Genomic DNA, 21,122 nt, shown 5'->3' with positions numbered 1-21,122 from the left:
TCTTCTTTAGAAATAACAAGTTTCAGATAAAACGACAAGCGAGCAAGAAAATTAAAAGAAAAGGAAGGGAAAAAAAAGCAGGAAGAAACGTAGATTTCCTTATTAATACACTCTTCTACTTAATAAAATCCTGTCAAACTCCTTGGGATTTATTACTATATTTCCTGGGTTCCAATTCATTGTAAAAGGCTTAGTAGTTTTCACAGATGCGTTTGCTTTTTGTTTGATAAATCTTAAGCCAAGTTGCACAAGGGCTATTTGCACTAGCTGGTTCTAATAGCCAAGAAATTAACTTAAGTGAAGAAGAGATAATCTATGCCACCAATCGCCAACCCTTGAACTACTCTTTTAAGACATAACAATGAGATTTCACGGTTAAATTTATAACGCATTCTCATTTTCAAAATTATTATTACAATTTTGGCGGTGACTGGTCACTAAAGTTTGTTTTGCTTTGAATTTCTCGCAAAGCTACTCGATGGCTATCTGCGCTAGTGGTTCCTAATTTATCAGTGTAAGAATAGAGGTAAGGCACCTAGTCATCACCACCTACCGCCAACTCTTGGGCTACTCTTTTACCAATAAATAGTTGAATTGACCGTAACATTATAACGCTGCCACGGCTGAAAGGGTAATATGTTTGGTGCGACGGGTAGGGTGGAAGATGGAGCTATAGTTACAATATTGGTTGGTCTTATAATGGTAATAACTTAATATCTTCGTAAGTAGGTCCAAACATCATATTAGGGGAGCTTGAATACTAATTTCAAGGATATTTTTGCTGTCTCCCCCGTCGACGTAATCTATTTTATTCTTTTTTTGTAAATTTTTACTTTTATTTTTCATTGAGAAACCACCTTCCAAAATCTAGCTGTAGACAGCGAAAGGTGGTAAAGATGTGGGACGTTGTGGGCTAGAGCATCTACATACATTTTCTTTAATTTTTAAATTGAAGTTCAAGTTAAACTTGATAGACGATATATACCCAACACAATGCAGGTCTTACTTCCGTCAGGACCTATAAATTACCAGGGCACATTACATTTTGACCTTCTTTTTTATTTGTACTTCCATGTTAAATGTTTCTACTGTGGCTGCGACTTTTTTCTCTCATTAATTTATAATTAGTTGCATATATATATACACTGCTGGCCAAAATCTTAAGACCAATGAACCCAAAGAATAAATATGCATTTTGCGTTGTTAGACTCAGCCACTTATTTGAGTAGAGCTTCGAAAGATGAAAATAAGAAAAGGGAAAATATTTTTTTTTTAGCATTTAGTAAGGAAAATGTGAACACTATGAAATTAGCCTAAATACTAGCTGACCATACTGAAACGAAGCGTTAATCAGTAAACACGTAACGAAATTTAATCATTTGTGTTTAAACATTAGCGTTATTAACATCTCCCACTGACATCTCCTGTGTTACATTGGGTAAAAACTTGGCAAAAACTAAAATGTTGACAGAGTTTGAACGTGGCAGAATTTTCAAGCTGCAAAAGCTAGGTTTCTCTTAACGTGCCATCGCTTGTGAGTTTGGGCATAGTAAAACTGCTGTGCAAATTTCTTAAAAGACCCTGAGGGATACGGAACGAGAATTTCAAGTGGTAGGCCCAAGAAAATTTCGACGGGGTTGAGCAGGAGGATTCGACGGGTTATCTTGCAAGACACCAGCCGATCTTCGAACCAGATGCAGCTCAAGAACAATAAGACGGCATCTACGAGAGAAAGGCTTTAAAAAACCGCAAACGTCTTCCACACCACGAAACAGCTTGGTTAAACTTTGCTGAAAAGTATCAAACATGAACTTAACACTATTGAAAATGTTTGGGGGTGGATGGAAATGGAAGTCTATTGAAATGGACGTCAATTCCAAACAGTGTATGATCTTCGTGAAGCCATCTTCACCACTTGGAATAACATTTCCGCCAGCCTTGTGCAAACGCTTATATAGACCATGTCAAAGCGAATGTTTGAAGTTATTCGCAATGACGGCCGTTCAACTCACTACTGAGACCTCTTGTTGGGTATTTTCCACCCTGTTGAGGACTTCTTTTTGGCATGGTCATAAATTTTTGACCAGCTAGTATTTAGGTTAATTTCATAGTTTTCACATTTGCCCTATTAAATGCTAAAACTAAAAGCTTTTTTATTTTTATTTTTCCCTTTTGTTTTTTTTCATCTTTTGAAGCTCTACTCAAATAAGTAGTTGAGTCTAACAACGCAAAATGCATATTTTTTTCTTCATGTTCATTGGCCTTAAGATTTTGACCAGCAGTATATATATGATAAAAAAATTAAATATCATTCACAAAGAAAATGAGCTCTAATGTTAGCGGCTGGCCTAAATAATGTTTTTACTTGTCGATATTCTACTACCTTAAGATATCAATTAACGAATAAATATAAAAACACCGATAGCAGGGTGAGGCCAGTGCAAGCAACTATTCACAGAACGGTCGGGCCAAACGTGTTAAGGCGTTCGCCTCGTAATTCGAGGGTCGCGGGTTCGAATCCCGGTCGTGCCAAACTTGCTCGTCATTTCAGCTGTAAAGGCGTTATAATGTGACGGTAAATCCCATTATTCGATGGTAAAAGAGTAGCGCAGATAACGCTTGTGTCGTTTTGCGCGAAATTCAAACCAAACCGTATCTTTAACACCATTGGTGTACATTTGTTTGTTACAATCTTATATAGTTGGACTATGAGATATTAAATGTCATTTCTCATTGAACACTGTTCGTCTGGTAAAATTCAATAAACTGACCTTCTTAGCACACATATCAGCAGTCACCTAATAAACATTTTACTCTCGAGATCCATCTCACTGAGTGCAATGAAGTTTCTTCACTGTATTTACTCACTATAGAATGCAATTAAACGAAATATTCTTTATCTATTATACTGCCTTTAATTTGTTTTTGTTTAAAATTGTAAGGTAATTATTTAGAAATTTTTGATCAATTTGTTATTAAAAAAATAATATTTTAAATATTAATGTCTCAGAGCCTCTGGTGGTAAAATTTCGAACTACATATTAATCCTCTGGGTTTTCATGCATATTTCATGATTAATTAAGTAATCCCACAATTTATTTAAAAAAAAGCCGTAACATAAGTGCCAAACAGAAAAATAATAATTCTGTATATATTTTATGATTATCACCTTGAAGGTATTTCAATGTTAAAATCATAGGTGTAACTGTAAAATATGTTTTATTCATTTTTAGCATTTACATAAAATAAGAAACCTGCAATACCATACTTTCTAATTTTCTTATTTTGGTTTTCATATAAGTATTAACTTACAACAATCAACTGGGAAAATAAAGTCAGCTTACTCCAATTCATCTATTTCAATAGAATATATCATTTCTAATTACAATGAAACATTATTTTTTTCACAGAAACACAGAATAAGTGGAAGATTAAATTACGAGTTTCAAAGAAAAACGTTAAATATAAAAATCAATAAATAAAAAACAGACAATAAACAGTAAACTAAATGCTAAGTCAATGAGATGCATACAACTTCTTAATTCTGTCAAACACTACCAAACAATTCTTAAATGACGAAAAAATCGAAATCTCACATAATTAAATCATAAAATGAAGTTTCACACGAATGAAAGAGCAAGTACTATGAAAGTAGAACACACGTAACAGTACTGGAAAATAAAGATTTATATTATGGTTTCAAAATTTCGAGGATAATCCTTGGTCTAATTTAGTTCTATTTTAAACAGTTGTTTGGTAAAAAATGAATGAAAATGAAGACACAATAAAGAATATTTATTCTTTTTTTTAAAACAAGTTCAATTCTTACTTTGATATAAGTATCAAACGAAACTGAAATCAATTCATGGGTTGTTTGTTGACTGAGTATTTTATAATAACGCAAACTAATGTCTTCCATACTGATCACGTGATCAAAGTCAGGTGAAATATGGTGTGTATTCCTAATAGCTATTACAAACGGATTATTAATGACTGTAAAATATTTCTTGATATTAGCATTTTCATGTTGAGTTAGCATTTTACCTTTGTTATATACCATGAAGATGCAAAAAGTTTACTCTACAAATATCTTATTATTTTCAATAAAGGTTTGCATTAAGAATAATTATGTCTGCTTTCTCACCTTTTAACGTTTAGGCTGAGTTTGACCAGTGACTGATAAGTATGTTAAGTTTAAGGACTTGACTTAAGGTTGATGTGGTATATAACCGGATGTATTTAATTCAACGTACTTCTTCAGAATATTTTTTTTTAAATGCTTAAGTTGAATACAGTTTCGTTCAAATATTTGTTGTCAATTTTCGGATATATTAACCTATACGCTAAAATTTTCTCTCACGATCATTATTAATACTTTTCTTTCGTATCTACTTGCATAAATAATTTCTATGATAAAACAAGTAAAATTTTAGATTGTGTAGGAAGGACTTCAGTTTCCATGCTATTAATTCGAATCCTGGAAAATATCTGTCTAGATCTAAAGTGATCTCTTTTGAATAGAAGAAGAAAAGCCTAATTTGCATATAAAATAAATCGTAAGCTTAACTTGATTTTATTCTTGAAATTTAAGCGAGTTTCCTTTCAACTTCGTCTGTGAGCTATTACCTTTGATATTATAAACTTCACATACGAATCAATCTCACTTGTATTTAATAATAAAGTATGAATTGTTTTAGAAAGTTTGGAAAATGTCTTCTGAAAAGCAACTGATACCTTAAAATTTAATTTTACTTTGTTTGGAAGTTATAAAATAGAACTGTAGTAGATAAAATAGTCATCTATATCGCCAGATGAAGTATCTAATTTAGTTACAACAGTAAAAAGTTTTAAATAAAAAAAAGAAGTAGGACTTTGAGCACTAAAAAGTAAGGAAACAAGGTCAAAATGAGTGGAATAACATTAAACAATTGGTTTTTTTATGACAATCTCACAGTGGGCGTAACTATCGTTCCGTCTATGCCAATTTCGTATTTTCCTGTTAATCTTAATCAAATTACATACTTTAACTCAGCTTTATCAATAGCTAATTCTTTCTAAATGCTCAATAAATTTATTATACTATTCTATTGGTCCACTTATAATATTTCCCATAAGCAAAGTATGACTATAGGAGCTTTATATCTTACTTCTGTTATCAAACACATCCTGATGATATCACACATTTTTTACGATCATATAAGTTGATTACATGCATATATTTTTAGTCGGTTGCTGAAACAAAGTTCACAACAGAGGAACTTAGCTATATACACCTTTAATTTAGTTTGAACAGTTAAAGAAGTTACAAAGAAATACATGAACGATAATCACACCCACTTTGAGGTTACAATCGGCCAAAATGTTGTAACGTTACTCTGTCCATTCGTACATTGTTTCCTGACTTTTTGGTGCTCCCATTTATACTTCATATATTTGTTATTTAATTTTGTTTTTACATTTGCCTCACAGCTTTTCTGGTAATAAGTCTGGAGAATGAGTGAGCTCTAGGCCGATCCGTCTCGTAGCTTTTACTGGTGCTAAGTTTCAATGGGCTTTTGGCCTATCCTTCTCGTAGCTAAGTTTAAGCATATCAATATTTCCTGGGCTTTACTTCCAAACATCATTGTTTGTTTTAGGTTTTATTCCATATCGCCAGGGTGGGAGCCTTTTCTTTGGCTGAGTTAATGGTTAAAGTTTATTTCGCATATTCAGCATCACTTTTATTTATTCTTGCAAAAATTCTCTCTTTGCTGGAACAGAGACTTGTCAAAGACATAAACATAGGATCTTACTTTTTTGCTCTCGTTTTGTTTCCTTGAAAGGCATATTTTAAAAAAAAGTACTGTCTAAAATACATCCTTATAAGTCAACAGGTGACACTTGGTTTGAAAATAATGCAGGGGTAAACTAGAGAATGCATCATTCTTTTTTCCAGTGCCAGCAGACATCGGCAGTCGTAGTGTTCTTCCTTAGGTAGGAAATTCAGATTTTGTGCACTGACTGCTATGATATAATTGTTTTGTTCAACACAGAACCCCCAGCCAGGCTGAATATTTCACTTTCAAATCTTAGATCGCTGTTAGAAGCTACATCTAAAGAATCTATGTTGTCCTCGTTTTTTTATCCAGTTAATACAGCTGCAGGATGATTACTTAGCGCGTGCTCCCACACGTGATATGATGACGAGTTGTTACTTGGCGACTTACAAAGAGTGCTTATAATCATATAATATGGCTACTAGTGTATTGTTAGCTCGTTCGTAGTATTTCAATATGGTTATTTTTATTATTTGTTATTAGTATGATTATAAGCAAAATTAAGAAAAATACTTTCAGTCAAGGTAGCGTAATTCAATGATGTGCATTCAAATTTGTGTCAGGTGAAGGCTAAAGAGAGCTATATCTTTCTAACAACATCAATCACTCAGTCAGATTGACAAATAAATGGGTTAGTGAAATGTTCGTTTTTACTCTGCTAAGGTGCTTTGGTGCTTTGTTACTCTTTAACTTGTTTGTTTCCTGTTCAACAGTGTGTATAATGTGCTTGTACATTTTTGTTTATATGCTCTTCGTAGTTTATTTTATCTGGTCTATTTTAACTATAAGTACTACCGCACTTATAATGAAAAGGAATTTCACAAAATATGCTTTAATTTGTTTTGAAATTAAGCACAAAGCTACGTTCTGTCACTACTGTCAGTACTTGACAATTTTATTGTGTCCAATGTATTTCTCCTATCTCTGTTTTTATCGAACATTTTCACGAATAAGAGGCAATCTCAATAACAAATTTGTTATCTCAGTAGTCAATCAACCATTGTAACAGACTTACTAATCAATCAGCAACTCCACCAAACATATTTATTTTTGCTTACATCGCCTGATTATAGTTTCAAGTCATTTTCTAAACTATCAAGGAAATTTCACGTGAGCTACATGCTTATCATAAATTATTGAAAAGTATTTTAGGATAAAATTAGTTGAAAATTGTTTATTTCTTTGTTTTGAATTTCGCGCAAAGCTATTCGAGGGCTATCTGCGCTAGCCGTCCCTAAGGCAGCTAGTCATCACCACCTACCGCCAACTCTTGGGTTACTCTTTTATCAACGAATAGTGGGACTGAAACTCACATTATAACGCCCTTATAGCTGAAAGGGCGAACGTGTTTGGTGTTACGGGGATTCGAACCCGCGCCCTTCAAATTACGAGTCGACTGCCTCATCCACCTGGCCATGCCGGGCCATCTAAACTTCAGGGTCGATATTTCCGTGATAGGTAGAGTGCAGATAGCCCGTGACAGTTTTGATCTTAGAAAATAACAACACTTTTATTATTTATTTATTTTTATTTTTTTCATAAAATGCTGAAGCATGTCAAACGATTCACTATTGTGAGATACAATAACGTTCTGCGTACAGTTTACTCCAACTCTGCGTGATACGAACAAAACTGAAAATCGACTAACTAGACTAACTCCAACGAGAATAGCATTTGATTTATTGCTAAAAGAAAACGTTTAATAGTGGTGGATGGACATGTTTGTAATACAAAGGGCAATACTGTCGATTTTGAACAAATATTACAGACTTATTGCTAGAAACTAGGACGAAAATAACACAAGGAAATAAAATTACCAATCATTATGTTTTCAGGAAATCGACTATTTTTTTCTTGTAATTTATTTAGATCACAGATGAACAAATTTGTTAAAAAGGAATGGCATGTTTTGTTTGATTTAAATCGTTGTTGTTGTTGTTTTGTTTTTAAGCGAAAAAATGCATTTTTAGCATTATAAGCCTTTAGATGTACCACTGAGCTTCTAACTGGGGAGTGAAGGCAATTTCTAATGGTGAAACAAAATACAAAAATATAAGACAATATTTGTTTATTGAGAAAATAACAAGTAAGAATAATTAAAATGCACGTAAACAACTTTTCTGTAAATTGTAGACATAAAAAAATAACTTAATATCATCATATATAAGAGAACAACAATAAAATGCTTAAGAAATAATTACACATAATCAGCAACTAATCTGTATGCTGTATTGTTCCTCTCGATGTGGATTCCCGTACGTGGTTAGAATGTTCTAAATCTTCAGTTTACCTCTTCTAGGATCTAAACCTACACCCACGTGTTTACAGGGTGTATCGACTCGTGAAGGGAAGGAGAAGATTATGGTGGTTAAGTGATATCTGGGGCACTGCAACATACCACTTTGGCTTTGTATTTCTGTAAGTGAGTAACCTCTGCAGGTTTAATTGGCTGATCTTGTTGGAACAGGATCAATGGAGTACTATTGTTGGGCGTTTTGAAGGTGTATTGTGAACATTGTGTTTAATGCAGGTATTGGGGTTTAGTGCTCACAAAAAATCCTGGTGTTGCTGTAGTGTCTTTATTTATCGCTGTAGTGCGTCTCGTCGTACGATTCTATGGTGGGTGAGATCAGTAGGCAATCAATCATTCTCTATTTATTATGGATCTCCTAATCATGAAAAAAAAATAGTAAGAAACAGCTAATAGGTAAATGACCACGCATGAATGACTTTGTTACTCAATTACCACCAAAGTCAGATCCTACATCTCAATTCTATATTATTTATCTGACAAATCTTTGAGAAAATGTCTACCTTTTTCATTCTAAACAGCTTGCTGGTTCTCCCAAATCAGTCAGGAAGTTATGCTTTGGAAGTATTTATACAGAGCGAACACCTCTAAGATCAAAGACTATTGGGGATATACCCATTGAGGTTACTCCCCATACTACTTTAAATTCCTCTTGAGGAGTGATCATTAGAGGGATTTAAATTAACATCACCAAGTTGAAGATTCTCGCTGGTTTTTCCACTAAAGGGGATTCTGCTGTGCGCCATATCTTCACTAATGTATTATTTTTAATTTTTATCTAGCCATATCCATTTGCCTCTGTCAAGGCAAATTATCTGAACTCTAAGGCCTAGCCATACACTTATAACTTTCTGAGATGCTTCCAGTGTCAACAGTTTGAACATTCAAAGAAATCTTGTCGTGGTTCTTTCAAGTATGGTGAAAGAGACCATGATGCATACAAGTATTAACTAGGCCATCAATCTGTAATTTGCGTTGTGGTTCTTCTCCAAAGGCCAGGTAGTTGCTGATCTAGGAAGTACTGCTAATATTCTTGGTGAGAGTTTTTCTCATCTTCCTAGCATTTCAGTTTCTTCTTTCGTCAAGTTTCAGCAGAGTGATTGCGTCTTTCCTTTTGGGCCAGTCATATCAAGAGCTACAATCACTAGTTTTCAATGGAACTTAAGTTTGCAGTTTATCACTTGGATCTAATTACATTCACCATAAGACGCTTCACCATCTCTCTCTTACCTCTCTTGCTTTTCTTCTGGATGTCTTTAACCAGAGCTGGTACGAGAATGTTTCTCTTGATGTTTAGTCAAGGTTATTGTCGTACATTTTACGAAGATTGAGAAGGATTCAAAGATTATTTCTAGTTATCGTCTAATTGCTTTGATTAGATATCTCTATAAGGTGTTAGAGAAAATAGTTAATACTCTTCATTTTCGTTTATTGAATCGAACAACCTCCTTTCACCCACTCAGTATGGGTTCCATCAACAGCATTCCACCATAGACCAACGACTCTACTTAAAACCTCGATCATGGAAGCCTTTTTTAAAGAATGAAGAAACAAGAAAGAAAGAAAGAAAGACAGAAACAAGATGTTCATACATTTTGTTTCTGTCTTTTTTAACTAACTTGAAAAGACTCATGACAGTACCTGGAAGCAGGGAATTGTGTGGAACTTTCATTCACGTTAGGGACGTGTCTCGAGTGTCACATTATCAGTATCAAGTTCAACTTTCTCCTATTGTTAGAAACGGTCTCTATGCCAACAAATTCTACCTTTCTTGTCAATCATCAAATATGAAGTTTATTGAGCAGCATTTTCAAACTTTTCTCAATTGCTTGTTGAAGCGGACCACAGGAAACAGATTTACCTGTTCTTTCTCCAAAACCATTTGCATGCACTTTTGTCTCCAATGGGCTTTACATCCCAGTCACGAGCTATGTAACGGTGATTTTCTTTTTCCCATGGTTCCAGAGACAAAGTTTTTGGGGATTATCTTTGACCGTAAACTTACTTTCATTTCTCACATCGTCAAGTGTACAAGGGAACTGAACATCCTCCAGAATCCTCTCTTTTACCTTCTGGGGGAGTGAATCGAGATGGTATGCTCAAGTTCTACCTATCCAAACCAAGCTATGGGGCTTTGATCTATATTTCTATCAGCGTTACTGTCTTTAAGATGTTGGACCCTATTCACCATCCGAAACTGAGACTCTCCACGAGTGCTTTCCACACATCTCCAGTTCGGAGTTTGTACACAGAATACTACAAATATTTTCATCTATGTCATTTGAAAATTTCTCTTCAGCATGCTACCAAGCTTCGATCCTTATAACATCATCCCACCTGGGATTATATCTTTCTTCCTCAGTAGGCTATGCTCTTTCAAAACACATGGCCTGTTATTTTTCCTTTTGGCCTTTGCATTCAGCACAGCTGGTTGAATTGAATCTGTCACTGGATAACCTTGCTGTCTCCAACGATAAGTACATCTCATCATGGCTTATTACCATTTCCAACTATGCCTTTTTATAGTCATTTGAGGAACGTGTATGCTCCTAACTGGAAGTACCATCTTCTCTTCCAAAACATCCTTCGAAACATTCTTCTATTTCCACTTTTAGGGACTGTTCACTTCTGTGGGCGCTGCCATGGTCTGTTTTGGCTCAATGGTTGCTCACAGGATTTTATCTACAGTTTCTATGTTCATTTCTTTTGCCCTGGATCATGTAAAAGTTTAGCAGTACAGTGAGTATACCGTTTTCACTAACTCTCTTAGCTCTCTACTGGCCCTGGAATTGCTCCACGTTCATTCTCAACTCTTCTCCTTGATAATAAAAACAAGACTGCCCTATTTGTCTTTATATTCTCTTTCCATCCAGTTTTGCGAGTTACCTGGCCACACCGGTATTCGCGAGAACGAGCTCCTTAACACTGCAGCTAAGTCAGTCTGCACTGGTGCTGTCACAGACATGTCTGTATCATACACGGACTATGATCATGTATTCAAGGCACAGCTTAGCATCAGTTGGCAGTCGAATTGTATTAATAAACGTGATAACAAGCCTTTCCAGATCAAATCTACCATTGTTCTTTAGCTATCTTGGTTCCATAAGAATCAGAAGAAAGGGGTTGTCCTGACTAGGCTAGGTACTGGTCATGATTGTTTTAACTCATCGTTTACTTGGAACTGATCCAACAATGTGTGGCCTTTGTGAGATTCAAGTCTTAATAACCCACATTTTACTGTCGTGCCGCCGTTAACACCATGAGCAGCAAAATCATTTTAAACATGTACTTACTACAGATTTACCTCTGACATTGGACAGTGTTATTGACGAGGGTGACACTATCTAATTTTATTGTGTTTTTGAGTTTATACAGGCCGTTGGCCTTTTAAATTCAATTTGACACTTTTACCTGAAGTTTGGACATTTAGTTTTAACTCGATTTATTTATACATTTTATAAAATTATTACGATTTTTACTAATTGTTTGACGAAGATAGCCTAGTTGCTTTGCGCCAATACACACCAAACAAACAAGCAACTCTATTGATATTAACAATGAAAAATAAAAACAGTCAAAGTATAATTTTAGTTTGTTTTTTAAACTATGTAAAGACTGAGACATTTATGCAACTTGAATATTTTAGTTTCTGAAATGCTCGACAAGCCTTAAATATTTTGTTCGTTTTTTTAGAATTTATTCTCAAAGGGCTATATGCACTTAATCGTCTCTTAATGTTTGAACTGAAAGACTGGAAGGAAGGCAGCAACAGCCGCCAACTCTTGGACTACTCTTCTCTTATAAAATAATAGGACCTAACCGTCACTCTCCCATAGCACAACCACAGTTTTAAGATGCGGAGTGTGTTAGGTAAAAACGGAATGTGAACCATAAATCTTCGAATTCATAGATTGGGCACAATAACCATAAAGTAATGCCCAGTTTATAAAACATTGTTGACCTCTTACAAAAATCTGCTGTCTGAGACTGAAAACTGACGTGATGCTAGATTATTATTAATTTTTAAGTAAACATTATAACATTTGCTATGCTACAAAGCAATATACCTTCCTGGTAATGTGTTAGCGTTTTCAAAATGTATTATCGTGTCCATGATAAGGACAGACTTAGCTAGACAATACTTAACAGCCATTCGATTATCTATTAATGAGAACATGTTGTTTTAATTGAAACATTATTAATATATTTTTAATGTTTTTAGGAAAGATACTTTTGCTTTGCTCATTTCTCAAGTATGTTGAAAAATATACATGTAAACACCAACTGAAAAAAAGAGTTTCAAAACTGCAGATACCTTAACGTTATCGATTGATAATTTTGAGAAATATGCCGTATATTAATGGCCACATTATGCTAAAAGGAATAATGAAATCTCATTAGTAGATCTTTAGTTCATGCTTTAGACAGGTGTATAGACAATTACTGTTATTTAAAACTCCTGTCTTATTGATCAAATGCTCACCGAGGGCGTAAACATCTAAGGTTTATCAAGTGTACCGCCTATTCATTAAATAAAATGTTTTAAAGTTTTATATAACATTAAATTCTTATTTTTTAAGATATTGATTTTTGGAAGTAAAGTGAACAAAGAAAAAAATGTGCTAACTTAATTTTGTACCGTATAATCTAAACCATCCTAAATGATAACAACTTCACGTTAATTTCTCTACAACATCATAGGTTGTATTATACCAGTGTGGGTGTGTATGTTTTCTTATAGCAAAGCCACATCAGGCTATCAGATAAGTCCGCAAAGGAAAATCGAGCCCCTGATTTTAGCGTTGTAAATCCATAGACTTACCACTGTACTAGAGGGGGACTTACACTAGTAAGAAAATAAAAGCAAAGTAAAATGAAATCTACTTAAACTTCAATTCTTCGGTGTTTATAGTCCTAAATAGTCTTAATAAAAGAGAATAAAGCTTCATTAAATATTTATAACAACGAAATATAATGTTTATTTGATTTAAGTTTCTTTTTCAACAACGTTAAAAATAATATTTACTTGATATACCGTGTGTGTGTGTGTGTTTTCTTATAGCAAAGCCACATCGGGCTATCTGCTGAGCCAACCCAGGGTAATAACTCCTGGTTTTAGGTTGTAAATCAGAAGACTTACTGCTGTACTAGGGAGGTACACTTGATATACCACTAAGAATAATAAAAATAATATGAGATTTCAAAACAAATCAAAGAAACAGTATCCTCTAAAAATACTAAAACATTTTTATAATAAATATAGTATAATGCATAATAAATTGCAAGTGTATATTTTTTACATGACATAAAGGAAGAACAAATGATGAGAATTAATAAAGAAAACAATAGCAGTGGAATAACAAATAAATGGGATTAAAAATGAATCTTTCAAAACGTTGAGATCATTGTTAACGGAAACTAAGGTATTTTAATTGCATAGCATTGAGAATAACCTTTTACCTTGGGTACTTCAGCATACTTTACGTGCATTATTTATCAGTTAAAGGCCAACCCAGGAAAGTTGTAAACGAATATACCTCGTGTTTCGCATTAATCTTTTTTGTACTGTAATAAGACAGGATGAACACTTTTAAATGTGTAAAACATATGTAGTTATTATACACATAAACGCAAATTATTCGAGGAACAAGACGTATATAAACATCACACACAGTTTCAAAGAACCAGGCATGCATAGCCGTAACGTCTACGCCAGTTAGTCACACACATACGTTACCCACAACATCCTTATCAGTATGCAACAAAGCTTAAATTCCATGGTAGGTATTTTTCTAATTAATTAGCAGTACTCTGCAGTACGAAAATCTGCAGTAAGTATCCGATATATAGATGTGAATGAAAACAAAACTTGCTGGTTATTGTATAAACAACAGTAACAAAAGAAGGAGAAAAAATAATATACTGAAATTGTTTTTTTCATGAGTAAATAAAACCAAAATTAAGAGCAACCAATATTTATATGCCTTACTTTTTAATTTCATATGTTATATTGTATTGTATTCTACAGAGTGTATAATTATTCTTGTGATTCATGACATCTGTATATTTTACTTACGTTACGACAGTAGAAATTCAAGCATTCAGAGTCCTTTATGTGATGATATTTTAGCGTCTACCGACTGACTAGCTGACAGACAATGATGCGAGTAGTTAAAATAGGTAACAGCTGTAGGCGGCCTTTCGCTCTTTGGTTTGAATTTCATACAAAACTACACGTTCTTATTGCACCGTTCATGTTGAAGATGTGCTCTTGGTTTAACATCTACCTGTGCTATTGTTTATTTTGGACTCACAACATCTGCTTACTACCACATGTATAAAGGTTGGTAAAATTAAAGCTTAAACAGCCGAGTTTCAGACTTTTGAAGCTAATATGAAAGAGAAGCCACCTGTACAAATAACTCACTGGGATCCAGGCTTTCTTGCCTCATTTCCACGTGTTCCTTTGATACCACAATTCCCTTATTTTTTTCGAATGTTTCAAAATAAAGTGTATTAACATATTTTTCCTAGCTCACATTATTCATTAGATATATTATTAATATTTTATACCCTTACCAGTGATGAAGGTATCAATTATAATTAAGATTAACGTTATTAAATACAAAAAATGACTTTTTATTTTATTTGTAAAAAGGATAAATATCACTAGTTATATTCTGTAAGATAACCTTTTAAAATGTGCAAATCCAGTATTTCGCAGCACAAGAGCTCCAATACATCTCTAAGTATCTCTATACTTTAGATTCCTAAGTTAAACGAATGTGAGTTATGCAAATATCCACATTTTTCTTGGTATGTAGAACAAAAACAGTTTCTAGTTTGATTGAAATTTGTTTGGCACATACTTTTCTGAAATGCTATAATTGGATGATTAAAATAGATCAATTTAAATTTAATTTATTACTCAGGGGAAAAATTTCAATTTTAAAATATGCTTAACATTGTCCTAAGATTCCCCCCAAGGTGGATCTGCGTTACATAAGCGGCTTTACACTGCTAAAAATCAGGTCTTGATATCTGTGGTAAGCTGAACACAGATAGCCTGTTGTGTAGCTTTCTGTTTAATAACACCAATACTAATTGCCCACCAAAGATACGAATGTGAATTTTTGATTATCTTATTTCAAGTTTGTTGAAAATCAAATACTTTGGAAAAGGCGCAATGTATACCAGACACATGCTAAACCAAATGTGAACTTTGTTCATCTTTTAAATGAGTTCATTATGATTAACACCTTATTAATCGGTCGCTCACGTCTAATAAAGAAAATATTGATGAAAAGTTAGACTATTATAGTTAAACTTTTATATCACAAGAAATAAAATCGGACTGAAACACAGATTTAGTACTTTAAGATGAAAGTTAATATTGCTATATTTATAGCTTAAACAACGAATATTTAAACGAAAATATAATAACAAAATATGATTGAATTCTTCCACTCACGTACTGACCAATACAGCAATGCATGATAGAACTCTTATAATCACTTACTGATATTAATACATTAACGTATCATAGAGCAATGTATGGTAGAACCCTTCTAATCACTTACTGATATTAATACAGTAACGTATGATAGAACTCTTTTAATCACTTACTGATATTAATACATTATCGTATGGTAGAACTCTTCTAATCACTTACTGATAATAATACCGCAAGGTAATGGATATAATGATAAGTTTATAAATAGTTAAATAAGCAAAGGTGTCAAAAAATGAGGACTTGTAATAAAAACATAAAATTTTATTTTCGTAATGTACGACAGCTTGATTACCAGCTAGTAACCAAAAGAACCAGATGACTATATAAATATCCATTATAGATACCGGCCATTTTGAAATAGCTTACTTAAATATTGAACAACTGATCACAGTAGAAATGTGTTCGATGTAACTTTTGTAAAATAAAAAAATACACACATTATTGTTCTATTTATAAGTATTTCACCATTGCTTTAAGTCCTTACTCTCGCGTGGATACAAATCATTTATATCTTTCTTATAACGTTTTACTATGCATTTTGTGTGATTCTCTTTAATAACTAAACTAGGTAACCCATAATTCCTAATTATTAACTAAGTACTCGATTACTTATTAAATAATAGAGAATGCCTGATTGTTAACTAGGCAACTAAGAATGCCTAATTGTTAACTAGGCAACTGGGAATACCTAATTGTTAACTAAGTAATCGAGAATGCTTGATTGTTAACTAAGTAATAGAGAATGCCTGATTGTTAACTAGGCAACTAAGGATATCTGAATGATAGCTGGATAACTGAGAATGCTTTATTGTTAACTAGGTAAATGGAAATGCCTGAACGTTAAGTGGGAAACCCAGATTTTATTATTAATAAATTTATGTCTAACTGGCGACTTTCAAATATCTCAACCTAGTTCTACTGCAAAGATTATTCTAACAAAGAAACTAGAATAATACACACTAAAGTACGTAATGTGAACACTTCCTTTGACATAATACATTTTTATAAAACATTTCCACATCTGTTGTTTGCACTCTGTTCAACTAACATCAAAATATTAATTTCGGTGTAACATGTTTCAGCATCGCGTATATTTCAACATGGATTCTTATCTATTTCTGTTTTCAAATATAAAATTTGCAATTTTGTTTGGTTACAATTAATTCAAAGTTATCGTGTGTCTTTTAATATATTTTTCATATTTGCTTTCTATTCTGCTTTATCTTTAATAAACGCATATCATTTCTGTTTTCTACATAGTCTTTAACTATACGTTTCCTAACCTAGACCTGAGTCTAATAACTACTGCACATATGAATAGATGAAAAATATAATACGTCAAACAAAAACACTTTCCACGTGCACTTTATTAGGCTGTACCAAGGCAAAATGGTAGAATTCTAAGTTTCTTAAAAACACAATAACTATAGTTCACTAAAAATAAAACTGCTTAAGATAAACGCGTTGAATAAAGTTATATTTTGTATCTCAAGATGGCTGGTATGGATATTAAAACTAAATAAAGTAAAGAGCAGCGTTTTGATCTTCTAAGATCATCTTCAGGTTAACAAAGAATAATACCCATACTAGTCGTCTTGAGATACATTTTAACTTCAAGTGAGTTTCTCGTAATTTAAATCATACTTTTCTAATTTGCAATCTTATAACGGAGAAAGTTTATCAACAGCATAAACTAAGAGAAAAATAAGAATTAATATCCTATGTGACCCGATTTGACAATAATCTTACATGAACAGTTTTGTTAATAAGTAGGTAAACAATACATGTACTTGCACATCTAACATACAGTTGTGTATTACCTGAATATGACTCTTTCATATAATGTGTCGTATATTAGTTTTAAATAGGTTATTATTGTACCTTGTCAACTGTCTTAATAATAATTCTCTGCGATTCGTAATCTAAGGGTCGCGGGTTCGCATCCCCGTCTCACCAAACATGCTCGCCTTTTGAGCCGTGGGGGCGTTATAATGTTACGATTAATCCCACTATTTGTTGGTAAAAGCATAGCCCAAGAGTTGGCAGTGGGTGGTGATGACTAGCTACCTTCTCTCTAGTCTTACATTGCTAAATTAGGGATGGCTAGCGCACCCTCCAGTAGCTTGGCGAGAAATTCAAAAACAAACAAACAATAATAATTATCAAACTCGTTGTATAGAAACCAGATCTAACGAACATAAATTTATAGTATTTTTTTTAAATATCTATCATGAATAACCTCGTGCATTCAGCCGTTAGAACAAACAATTCCTCATTTGTATGATTATTTTCCAAATAAACAAACTTAAGCCTTCTAGTTGACAGTGGAAAGTTAAAAACCCTGATGAAAACTAAAATAACAAGAAACTAATTTAAATAGTCCACGGTGCGTCAGCGATAAGTCTATAGGCTTCAACCCTTAAACTCGGGTTTAAGTACCCATAGCAGGCAGAGCACACATATCCTGTTGTGTATGTTTACGCTTAAAAACAGAGAAACAATTATTAAATTTGCAATACGATTAAAGCAAAGTAATAAAAAGAAGAAGATTTAGGTTTTTCTGTAAACAAAATGACTCTTATTGTTTTGGTGTTGAAAATAAGTAAACACTACTTAGTTTAGACGAAGTGCGCAATTCATTCAATATATCTGAAGTGTGTAGATAATAAAAAGTTACTTGTTAATGTTTTCATTTTTAAGGTAAGTCAAATAATGAAATTACTCTGTCACACAAAACTTTTAATGATTAATAAAAAAATGCAAACGATCTTTACAAAAACGTATAATAAAATTAGCGCGTAAATATGAAAATTCTTAAATTTCCCAGTTGGCAAAATCCTTAAATCTCTAAATCTACAGCAGCGAAAAGAAACATCGTGGATTGACTTAATAACAATCAAAGGCTATTATTTTGTCTTCTCTTTAAGAATATATTTATCAATGGGCATTTAGTGAGCTTAACGGACAACAAAACGTTTGCAAACTGTAAATTTCGTTAGACTGGAGCAGCTCACACAAGATTTTCAAATAAAATATATCTTACTTTAAATTGATGCTTATTTAAGAGGTACACAATAGCTCTTGGTAGCAAGACGTAAAGATTCCATACACCTGTAGTGTGGGGATGTATATGCCACAAGATTCTTTTATTTTGTTTCTCTATTATACATTCTAAGTTCACTCTTAATTGAGAAAATTATTGAGTTTTGTTACTCGAATTGGGTCAATGAAACCATTGAATTAATCTGGTTTGAAGCTACCTTCGTCTTTGTGCCATCCTCCACGATACTTGTACCATCCAAGGAGACTTACTGGTCTTGTCCTGGTATGTCAGGACAACGTTTTTATTTTTTCTTCTTCTTCTTTACTCTGGAAAGCAGTCACTTTCCCACAACTGTTTGGAAACAGTGAAGGGTGATATAGATATGGAACGTTGTGGGCTTGAGCATCTACATCTCGCTCTCCTAACTTCTATTCCTATATCTATTATTTTAGTTTATATTGCTGTTCCTTTACTGTATTTCAACTATCGAATGGAGGTTAAGACTGACAGACGATGTGTCCTCACCACAATGTAAGTCCTACTTCCGCAGTCACCTCCAAAACCTAGGGTACATTTTATATCTCACATTATAGCTTGTTCCCTGGGATCCTTTCAATAAAAGGCCCGGCATGGTCAAGCGTGTTAAGGCGTGCGACTCGTAATCTGAGGGTTGCGGGTTCGCATCCCCGTTGCGCCAAACATGCTCGCCCTTTCAGCCATAAGGGCGTTATAATTTGCGGTCAATCCCACTATTCTTTGGTAAAAGAGTAGCCCAAGAGTTGGCGGTGGGTTGTGATGACTAGCTGCCTTTCTTCTAGTCTTACATTGCAAAATTTGGGACGGCTAGCACAAATAGCTCTCGAGTAGTGTTGTGCGAAATTCAAAAACAAAAAATCCTTTCAATAAGAAGAGTGTTTTTTATTTTATTTCTATGTCTGCTTGTTTTTGGTGATAACAGACTAATATATTTGGTCAGAGGTTTGGATTTGCTCTTTTCAACGCAATTATTCTTTTTGATTTTGTTTTAATTTAATTAACTCTGTCAGTATTAATAACCTCTAAATAGATGTATATACATTCAATGCCGTGTTCAAAAATTATACTCATATAACGATTCAAAGTGACTTAATAATACATTTACAATAATACTAGCATAATTATTCAACAATACAGCCTCCCTAATAACGACCATAACTGTTCGTCAACGTGTATATAATCATGCTATTATAACGATTCAACATGTTTCCATTACCATATTGATACAAAGATCTAACAACGTGCTTACAAATACATTAGTATACCAATATGACACCGCCCTCAAAAATATTGTCGTAAAGATTCAGAAATTATTCCACAATAATGCAAGTACAATCATTGAACAATAATATAACTGATATAGCGATCCAAATATATTATTAAAATACAGTGCTGTTATAATTCGAATATACCTCTTCATGGTCTCTTTACAGTATTTCCACAAAGATTATGCTTTCAGAATTTTCGCGTTAATCTGTGAAAAAAGGCCTTATGCGTAAATTATTGTTTGTTTGTTGTGCACAGCGTAATGTCGCGGTATTACAACACTGAAAACTGAGTTTCGATACCCATTGTACAAAACACAAGATAGTCCAGTGTGTAGTTGTGGGCTAAACTGCTTGTTTGCTGTTAGACACAAAACTGTACAATGAGCTATCTATATTATGACCATTGCATAAGTAGAATAAGATTGATTCAGTTAGTCATACTTGAAGAAGAGCATTGCTCGATATGTTGTATCGACAATAGTATATATATATATATTTTTAAAATCTCTGTAGTTACCTTCTTGGTGGTTTGAGCTTCAACATTTTTCTTTTAGCCTCAAGAGCTTTAGCAAAAATGCCAAGGCAAATTATTCAATACAAGACTGATGTAATTAATATCTATGATTGTTAACCTGACGATGACCGAAGAATGTCGAAACGTTGTTCACCTCTTTACATAGAGCTTTCTCTACCCACACCAGTCGTTTTTACATATATGTAATATATACGAATTATTCCCAGCAAACTCTTAGTAGATCTTGTTGAAATCGTGACATCCTAATCTAAGCTAGATACATTAATCAAAATGATCGTACAACTTAAATCATTTTTGTTGTTTGAACTTCACTGTTAAAACTAATCATAATTATTAGTTGTTTGTTCTCATTCAATCTTAAATACAATAATAAACGTATGTGGAATTAACAAATAATTATAGAAGTTGGAAACTTTCTTTTATAACTGTTCATGCGTATTAATTATTTGCTGAATTGATAAGGACCTCAATAATTATCGGTTTCTCTCTGAAATGATTCATTAATGTAAACTTATGATTCATATTTCGTACTTGTGACCTTGTATTATTTAGCCTGCACATTTCTCAATAGGTTTTTAAAATTTTGTATTGTAACTCTGA

The 21,122-nt window shown here is 33.3% G+C and overlaps 1 protein-coding gene across 2 annotated transcripts in view; it reads right to left on the bottom strand.

Annotated features, from left to right (window-relative positions):
• The window catches only part of LOC143255369 (protein turtle homolog B-like), a 290,442-nt gene that overhangs the window by 144,240 nt on the left and 125,080 nt on the right, over positions 1-21,122 (bottom strand). The window contains exon 1 of one of the 2 annotated variants that reach the window (XM_076510910.1): positions 14,204-14,335. The exons of the other annotated variant lie outside the window; for it this stretch is intronic. The gene's annotated coding sequence lies outside the window, so the exon portion shown is untranslated. Of the gene's footprint in view, positions 1-14,203; positions 14,336-21,122 lie in introns of those variants that run through there. 2 annotated transcript variants of the gene reach the window in all.

The sequence above is a fragment of the Tachypleus tridentatus genome, chromosome 7 (assembly GCF_004210375.1).
Source record: "Tachypleus tridentatus isolate NWPU-2018 chromosome 7, ASM421037v1, whole genome shotgun sequence".
Lineage (NCBI taxonomy): Eukaryota > Metazoa > Arthropoda > Merostomata > Xiphosura > Limulidae > Tachypleus > Tachypleus tridentatus.
Note: the sequence above shows the minus strand (reverse complement) of the source record. Positions and strands in the feature narration are given on the sequence as shown.